Source organism: Pteropus alecto, unplaced genomic scaffold (assembly GCF_000325575.1).
Source record: "Pteropus alecto unplaced genomic scaffold, ASM32557v1 scaffold20, whole genome shotgun sequence".
Classification (NCBI taxonomy): domain Eukaryota; kingdom Metazoa; phylum Chordata; class Mammalia; order Chiroptera; family Pteropodidae; genus Pteropus; species Pteropus alecto.
The window spans coordinates 48,365,036-48,373,131 of NW_006436298.1; the positions used below are offsets into that span (position 1 = coordinate 48,365,036).

Below are 8,096 nucleotides of genomic sequence, written 5' to 3' on the forward strand. Positions count from 1 at the left end.
ACAGAAGCACCCTCAATTGAATGGAAAGTGAAACCTCAGAATTGTCAAGAATTTACTTTTGAACAAGCAAATATTAATATAGTTTCCTAGAAATCATCAAGAATGTCAGTCTCTTGAAAAATTTAAAAAGGGAAGTTGTTTCTAATTTTAAATGTTAATTTAAGTAACTGCTTATGTGCAGATGTTTATTACTTCTAGTGTTTCAAATATAAATAATTCTATCTTTTGCCTAATCTCTTCTCTTTGTTTTAAGTTTAGTAAGAGCTGACATAAACCCCACTGGGAGACTGCAGGGAGAGAAAAGGGGTCCAGGAGAGTTCTCTTGAGCCTTTATAAATGAGAAGGTATTGTCATAGTCTCACAGCCTGTAACAATAATCAGCTACCATATAAACAGATGATTTAGACAGACTTGTTTAAACGAGTATGATTTCTCAGAGGATAACCAGGTCATAAAGTCAACAAATGATTTAAGTATGAGTCATCTTAAAATTTTTTTTAAAAACCCTAAAATAATAACTCTACACCTTTTAAACATTTTTAACTAAAAGATATGTGGCGATATCGTATTGTGGGAACTAAGAAGGACCTGAGTTTTTCATAGGAATCAAATGATTGCAGAAAGATGCTAAGGAATGTAAAACCAAAAGAAATAGTTAGTTATTAATTGTTCTCTCTTCGACCGTTTTTGCTGATCCTAACAAGCCAGTCTCTTATCCTTCAGGCTTAATGGGTGCTGGGAGCCTTGGTTGTGAGTTGTTATTGTCTGTCTCATGGAAGAATCAGTGAAGAGGAAGGATTAAGAGGAGAAGTGGGAGGAGGTGGTTTGGCGGTCACACAGGGAAGCTGCTGCCGGTGTAGGGAGGATGCAGAGCGCAGGGTGGGTGGGGGTGGGAGCAGGAACAATGCAGACAGTCAGACTGGAAGTGCAGAGGAGGGAACAGGCGGAAATGAGAATGGGAGGCATTCTTGTGCTTTGTGGAATCTCTAATGAGAATACGGCTAGATGTTTACATTAAGCATTAAAACAAGTTATGTCCAGTTTGAGTTCATGAAAATGTTTTCCCCTCAACACTCTTCCACTACTGAAACACACCCATCCCCAGAAATAGAGCTCATGAGGTAACCAAAGTAATTAAAGAGCTCTATCAGAGTAACCCCTAAAAGGCTGCATTGTTCATCTACTCATTGCAGACAAAGGTTACACTAGATGGAAACCTAGGGTTGCCGTGGAGTTCAGCCTGAACAACTAGCATGTTAAATGCTCATAAATGTGTAGTTTTTAGTACACTGTAATAATTCAAAGTATTGTTGGGGAGAGATCCAGTAATATATTGAAGACAGTCCTATGACTTTTCCAAAAGTGTGTTGCCCGGGGTGTTTGCCTTTTGGCCACAGATCTTGGATAAGGTCTTAGGCTTCAGGATGACTTCCTAGCAAACCAATCTTTTCCTCGTCAGTTTCACATCTTACCTTTTTGGAAATTCCGGCCAATGAAATTATATGCTATCCTCTCATTCATGTCTTATGTGTCTGTATCGTCTTAAAAATTGTTGAGGATAAACAATTGTACACAAAAATCGTCTTTTGGTAAATTGAAATCAACTGGAGAGCTTTAAAACACACTGAATCCTGGGTCCCACCAGAGGCCCCGATTTCATCAGTCTGGAGTGCAAACAGGTCATCAAGACTTTAAAAATCTCCTTAAATCATTCTCATATGTAACCAAAATTTAGAACTACTGCCAAAAGAAAGAGATTAACCATATGTAGGTTATATTCTACATGTGATGGCAATAAACAAAAATTACTGTTGGAACTGAAAGGAACCATCCCTAACCCAGGCTGGAGATGAAGATTGCTCAGGGAAGCAGCCTGTCAAAGGCAAGGAGAGGCGAAAGGGCCTGTTATCTTGAAGAAAGGACTAAGAAAAGCCCAATAGACATGTCGTATATTTTGTAGCTGGCTGCAACCACTGGAAGTTTCTTCAGAAATCAACTTGAGTTGGAAACGTTGGGACTTCAAGGTCATAGCATCTTCTGGCTTTCTTGCATTTGAGGAAAGGCAGCAGTATCCTAGTACACTGTACTACGGACTCACAGTGGAAGAAGAAAATCTAGCAGTGCTGTGCTTTTCCAGTGAACTCATTAAATATTGAAATAGATGCTGGAGTTATTTGTTTTGTAAAGTTTTTAATACATGTCTACTCATATCAATCGCAAAGTCAGTTTTCCAGAAATGCTTGAGCTCCTGATACCAGGTAAAGATCCTCCATTGTCCTTAAATTAAGTAAACATTGAACAATTGAGAGGGCACAAACTAGGCAACTACTAGGAAACAAACTGAAAAAGAATTTCCTTACAGAGAAAGAGGCGTCTATTTCTTTCTTATCCCTAAAAGCACTTTAGGGGTTGGATAGTCACCACCCTAATTGTCAACAGATCCTGCTTTAGGTTCCTGGTCCTGTATTCTTCCTATCTCTCAAGTATGATTGCCATACAAATACAGGTGGTTCTCAGGTAGGGTAAACAATCTGTGTTATTTCCAGAGGACTATTTGAGATTGTAGGGAGATTGCCTTTATCTGATGTGGTGGAGTCAATGATATGATAATATATGTTCTCTTTTATTGAAGCTGGGTAGTCACTTCTATAATATAATTTTAAAGATATGATATGGAAGAAGTTTACATCTTGACAAACCTCTAATACCACAATGAAAATAATCATAGGAGCCAGGCCTTAGGTAGCTTCACAAAATGTCTATACTGTATATATGATGTCATGGCTTCTGATATGCTTTCACAAAAAAGTTCCCTCTCTGCATGGATCCTCACAATTTACCGGGAGATTCAACAGCTAATCCAAGATTGAGGAGTCACTGGTGTCATACTTGGAATAGGTGGAAGGACAAACAGGCCCCCACTCCTCAGGGCAAATGAATAGTCCATTGTCTGCAAGATGCCTGTGCTTAGTCAGGCAGACTGCCTCTGTTTTCTGGGATACCTTTATCCTTTTTTGTTTTCACAAAATATTATAAATCACACACACATACACACACACACACACCCACACACACACCCCCTCTAATATTTGTAACGTAACCTTAGTATTTCATGTACAATCATCAGCGTATTCTTATTGATTTGTGTTGCTTTAAAGCTTTTTATATTTTGAGTAGCTAATGCTGTAAATTTTGTGTGTGGAACTGAATGATGATGATTTCTCTCAAAACTTTTCACATACATCTAACAACATTTCATTCATACTACATTTCTAAATAAATCATTCTTTAAAAGTCATTTTGCTTAGCCCCTGCTTTGCAATCCCAAAATGTAATCAATGAATAGCTGGCCAAAAGATCAATGATATAAAGGTTTATGAATTTTAAAATTTCCTTCTCTTTTACTTTCTTACCCCTTATGTTAATAGCATGCAATTTCTATACTCTATAATATGAAAACACATACACACATACATATATTTGTTTTAAGTTGAGATGATATTTTTTGTTTTAATAAATATGTGATCTTGTATACGTGTCAACTTCGAACTATATGTATTATCTTTTCCCCTTATCGATAAGTCACAGGCATCTTTATAACATTATTTTAATGGTATACTCTTAAACTAGTGAAATTTATAACAAGGATTATTTTAATCTAAATATATTTTTAATATAAAAGTGTCTCATTACATTTTAGACTATACTACCCATGCCCTGGTGTTCACCATCTGGATAATACTTTTCCATACATCTTTTTTTCCCTCCCATCCCCATAATATACACATACTACATAGGTATATGCACGCACGCACGCACGCACGCGCGCGCACACACACTGTATATGCACGCATGCATGCGCGCGCACACACACACACACACACTGATTAGCCTTGGGACCCTGGGCCCATTCAGAATACAAAGAAAGCCTTTTCCATCTGTCACTTACATGGGGGTGCAAATTGCCTATGGGTCTGAAGAAATTGAGAGAGATCAGGAAGAGTTATAGCCTTGGGACCCTGGCCCCATTCAGAATACATTCTTTGCAAAGAAAGCCTTTTCCATCTGTCACTCACACGGGGGTGCAAACTGCCTAGGGTCTGAAGAAATTGAGAGAGATCAGGAAGAGTTAAAAGCTTTGCTGAAGGCCTCACTTATTCATTTCCCAAATATTTATAGGATGCCTATGGTGAGATATAGCAGTAAACTAAATAGACAAAATCACTGCCCTTATGGAACTTATATTCTAATGGGGCACGAAAGACGATAAATAACTAAATTAGTAAGTACAGAAATGATCAGATAGTGAAAAAGGCTAAAGAGAGAAATAGAATATGAACAGAAGGTCAGCATCCTAGGAGAAGGGGACTATTTGAAATAGAGTGATGGGGAAAGACCTCACTGATAAGATGATATCAAAGCAGAGATGACAGGAAGTGAGGGTGTGAGCTCTGGGAATGTCAGAGGAAGGACATTCCACCAGAGGCTCCAGAAGGGCAAAGACCACATGCATTGTTTCAGAGCACAGATCTCTGCAAATGAAGAGTCCCCCAAGTGTGACAGATAAAATGGCCTTCAAGAGTGAAGTCTTGCTGCTGCAGGGTCAGGTGCTGGGCCTCAAGCCCCTGAGACCCAGTGAATGACACCTGGGTTCAGGGTTAGACTGTAACTGTTTTGCAGTCTGGATATATGCCTTGGTGTCAAGCCTGAAGGTAAGATTGCAATAGAAGGAACCAGTGTTCCCCATCACTCCTTAAGAAGTGCCCCCAATCCAGCAAAATACCTCGCCTATCAGCTCTGCATTGCAAGAGGGAAATTCAGGCAAACCTGTCCTTTTCCTAAAGGTACCTATTATGGTGTTTGGTTAATTTGGGCTTGTCCTCTGAGAGGTTGCTGACAGCAACAGTGCAGATGGTAATCTGATGGTATAGGTGTCTCTCCCACACTTTGTATGGACGGGTAAATCCGTCTTTTTCTCTGGGTACAGTTAATGTTGACAAAGCCTGTGTTGTTTGAAACCACACCTCTTTCCCCTACCACCTGCACAGGCCTTTGGTCAGAAAAGATCTCTCTGCCAAGTTGATCTATACACCCTTGGCATAGTCCACATTATTGGAATTCACAATTTTACATGTCCTTAACATGTTCTTCTTCCCTCTATATTGATTTCCAATTCCATTCCCCACATCGAAGAATATTTTACTAGTTAACTGACTTCTCTCCACCATATGGGTTAAAGACTGCAAAGCTATACTGGACCAATTTTCATGCTAGCCAAGAAATTCTATTCTCAAGCCTTGAGGTCTTTGCCTTACTTCTAAAACAGTCAACGAGAAACTGTAGAACTGCTCTCATTGGAAAAAAGCCATCCCCAAAGCTCCATTCCCTCTCTGACCTCTAGAGTCACCCTCAGAGTCCTTCTTATATGTTTCAAAGAGTCATAGGATTTTTCCCAGTGCCTCCTTACAATCATGTTATGGAGGCTTTATTAAATTTGGTGAAAGGCTTTCTGTTCCAATTGTGTCCACACAAAAGGATCATTATTGATTTGACTCTAGTTGCCTACTAGCCACTTTTTTCTTTGCTGATGGAAATCATGGGCATTTCCAAAATGCTCAGTCCTCATGCCACCTAGCACACCAGGCCAACCAGGCTGTCACATCAGCTGTGTGCACTTCACCTGACAGCAAGATTCCTAACCACGAACATACTCAGGGAAGAAGTGAGGGCAAACTAATGGAAGACTAAAACTTCTAATACCACCCCTCACACTTTGAGAAATAATAGCAACACCTAGAAAAGCCCATCTTCAAGGACATGACCAAGGCTGAAAGCTCTGCTTCACTTAAGAAAAAAGTTAGTGGCTGTAGTTTCCTTTGAAACACTAACAATAATATCAACAACTTCTTTCCTAGCCTCTTGAAAAGGCAGAGAGAATAATACAACCTTTAGTTTTGATTGAGAAGGGTACCAGAATTGCTCAGCATCCCATGAAATTTATTTGAATGGATCCTGTTTAAGTGTGCCAGCTGGAGGAAATATTATTTATAAAAGCAAACAAGCAAAATTCAGTAAGGAGACAGAATCTGTGAAATAACATGGAAAAATTTTATTTCAAAACTCCTGTTCTTAATACTTTCTTCATTGGGGGTTCATAGAAATTAAATACATTTTGTTTCCAAACTCCCCAGATCTTTCACTTAATGGAGTTCTTTCTGAGCACTCTTCTCATGGAATTTCACAGACCCAAGGACAAAGACACAGTTGCCTAGATTTTGGATAGCATTTAACTTCAACATTTTCTTGCATAGGTCAGAATGAAATCAGAATCTGTGTTAAAAAAAAAAAAACAGTTGTGATTCATAGAGATGGGAGCCTGCATGTTACACAGAGTGCAGGATCACTGCATAACTCACCTACCTTCTCTCCTCCGGCCCCACAGGAGGTGTTGTCCTCCAGTCAAGGTCACTCCCTCTCAAAAAAGAGAATGTTCAGGAAATCACAGAGCTCCTTAAAAAGTAGCCTCTTTTTTCGTCATCTATGTTAAGATAAATAAGGTTATGTTGGTACCAAATCTTTGAACCCAAACACACTTGTTTCAAGAGAAACAATGGAAGTTTTTATTAAAAAGTTTTAATATAGGACAAGAAAAGTTTAATAGTTGTTCAAGCACATGATCTGATCATTAAGATAATCTGTATATCTTGACAGGAATACCACAACAGAGCTGGCCAGCTCTTTGACCAGATTTTAACACTCTTATAAAACTAAAAATGAAGGTATCTTCGTTAAGTGTTTGCTTGAAGAGCCTTGTGGAGAACTAAGAATAGATAGTCGTTTGGAAAAGGATTGCTGAGAGCACTTATTTCTGTTTCATTTATTAAAACTCATTCTCAATTTACAATGAGTATAAAAAGAAGTTATTCACAATGGATTCAGAAACACAGCCCAGAAGCCAGCAAGTGTTATTAATGGTCTCTTTCTAGAACATAGAGTAGTTTTTGCAATGAACTTCAGTGATGGGGAATAGAGGAAAGTTGGCCAAATTAAAAAAAAAAAAAAGCGGAAGAATCACTGCTTTAAACCACACTATACTCTGAAATTCATTAAAGTCAGAGAGGTATGAACATGAGCCTTAAAAAAAAAAAATTGAGGACGTACTCAGATTGTCAAAGAAACTATTTTAGCATAGGTGAAACTAAGTAAGTGACAAAATTCTTATCTTCTTTCGGCTACCCTATTCCCAACCTGTGTGTTTTCTGAACCACAGATAAAATGGGCTGTCCATTTTCTTTGGAAAGTATTTCAAGACTTTCGTAAGGATTTAGCTTCAAGTAAGTTTAGAGGTTGTGTCTTCTAGACAACTATTCCCAGTTCTTCTGACATTTAAACTTGGTCAATCTTCTTGTTGAGTTTTGGCCCATAGTGATCTTGAATTCTGTAATGACTTAGAAATAAGACCCTTTTACTAGAACAAGAACGAAAACTCTCTGAAGTTTTTCTACCTCCGATGTCCTGATGACATCTTGGTGATAACTTTAATATAGTAATTTTTTTAAAGAATCATGTTTGACCAGTGTACTTTTCTACAGATAATTTGAAATCAAATATTGAAACATTTATATGCTTTTAAAATATGATAAATCAAGATAAAATGGAAATGCTTAATAAATCATTATTCGCAAAGTGGATGAATTAAGTCACCTATGTAGTCTTTCCGTGGTCTGTGTTAGAAGATGTTGGCAGTAGGAGAAGCAAGATGTGTGTATGGTCTCTTTCTAGAACATAGAGTAGTTTTTGCAATGAACTTCGGTGATGGGGAATAGAGGAAAGTTGGCCAAATTAAAAAAAAAAAAAAAAAGCGGAAGAATCACTGTGTTGTGGCGTCTGGGGTCTTTTCCTCCAGACTTCCAGGGCCTGGTCTCTGATTTCACAATGTACCAGGACAGCAGCCGGAAGCAGCCCTGGACTTCGGCCAGTGATCACCGAGCAGATGTCACGACTGCGGGCCGATGCTAGCCGCGAATTCAAATGCAAAGCGACGATGAATGGGAAAGTTCCTCCAAAACATCCAGTCTTTCTTGAGCCTCGTGAAG

The 8,096-nt window shown here is 38.6% G+C and overlaps 1 protein-coding gene and 1 pseudogene across 1 annotated transcript in view; both read left to right on the forward strand.

Moving 5' to 3' along the window:
- Positions 1-8,096, forward strand: part of CCDC192 (coiled-coil domain containing 192) — a 181,852-nt gene that overhangs the window by 71,754 nt on the left and 102,002 nt on the right. The gene's annotated exons all lie outside the window — the stretch shown is intronic.
- Positions 7,936-8,096, forward strand: part of LOC102881125 — a 977-nt pseudogene continuing 816 nt past the window's right edge.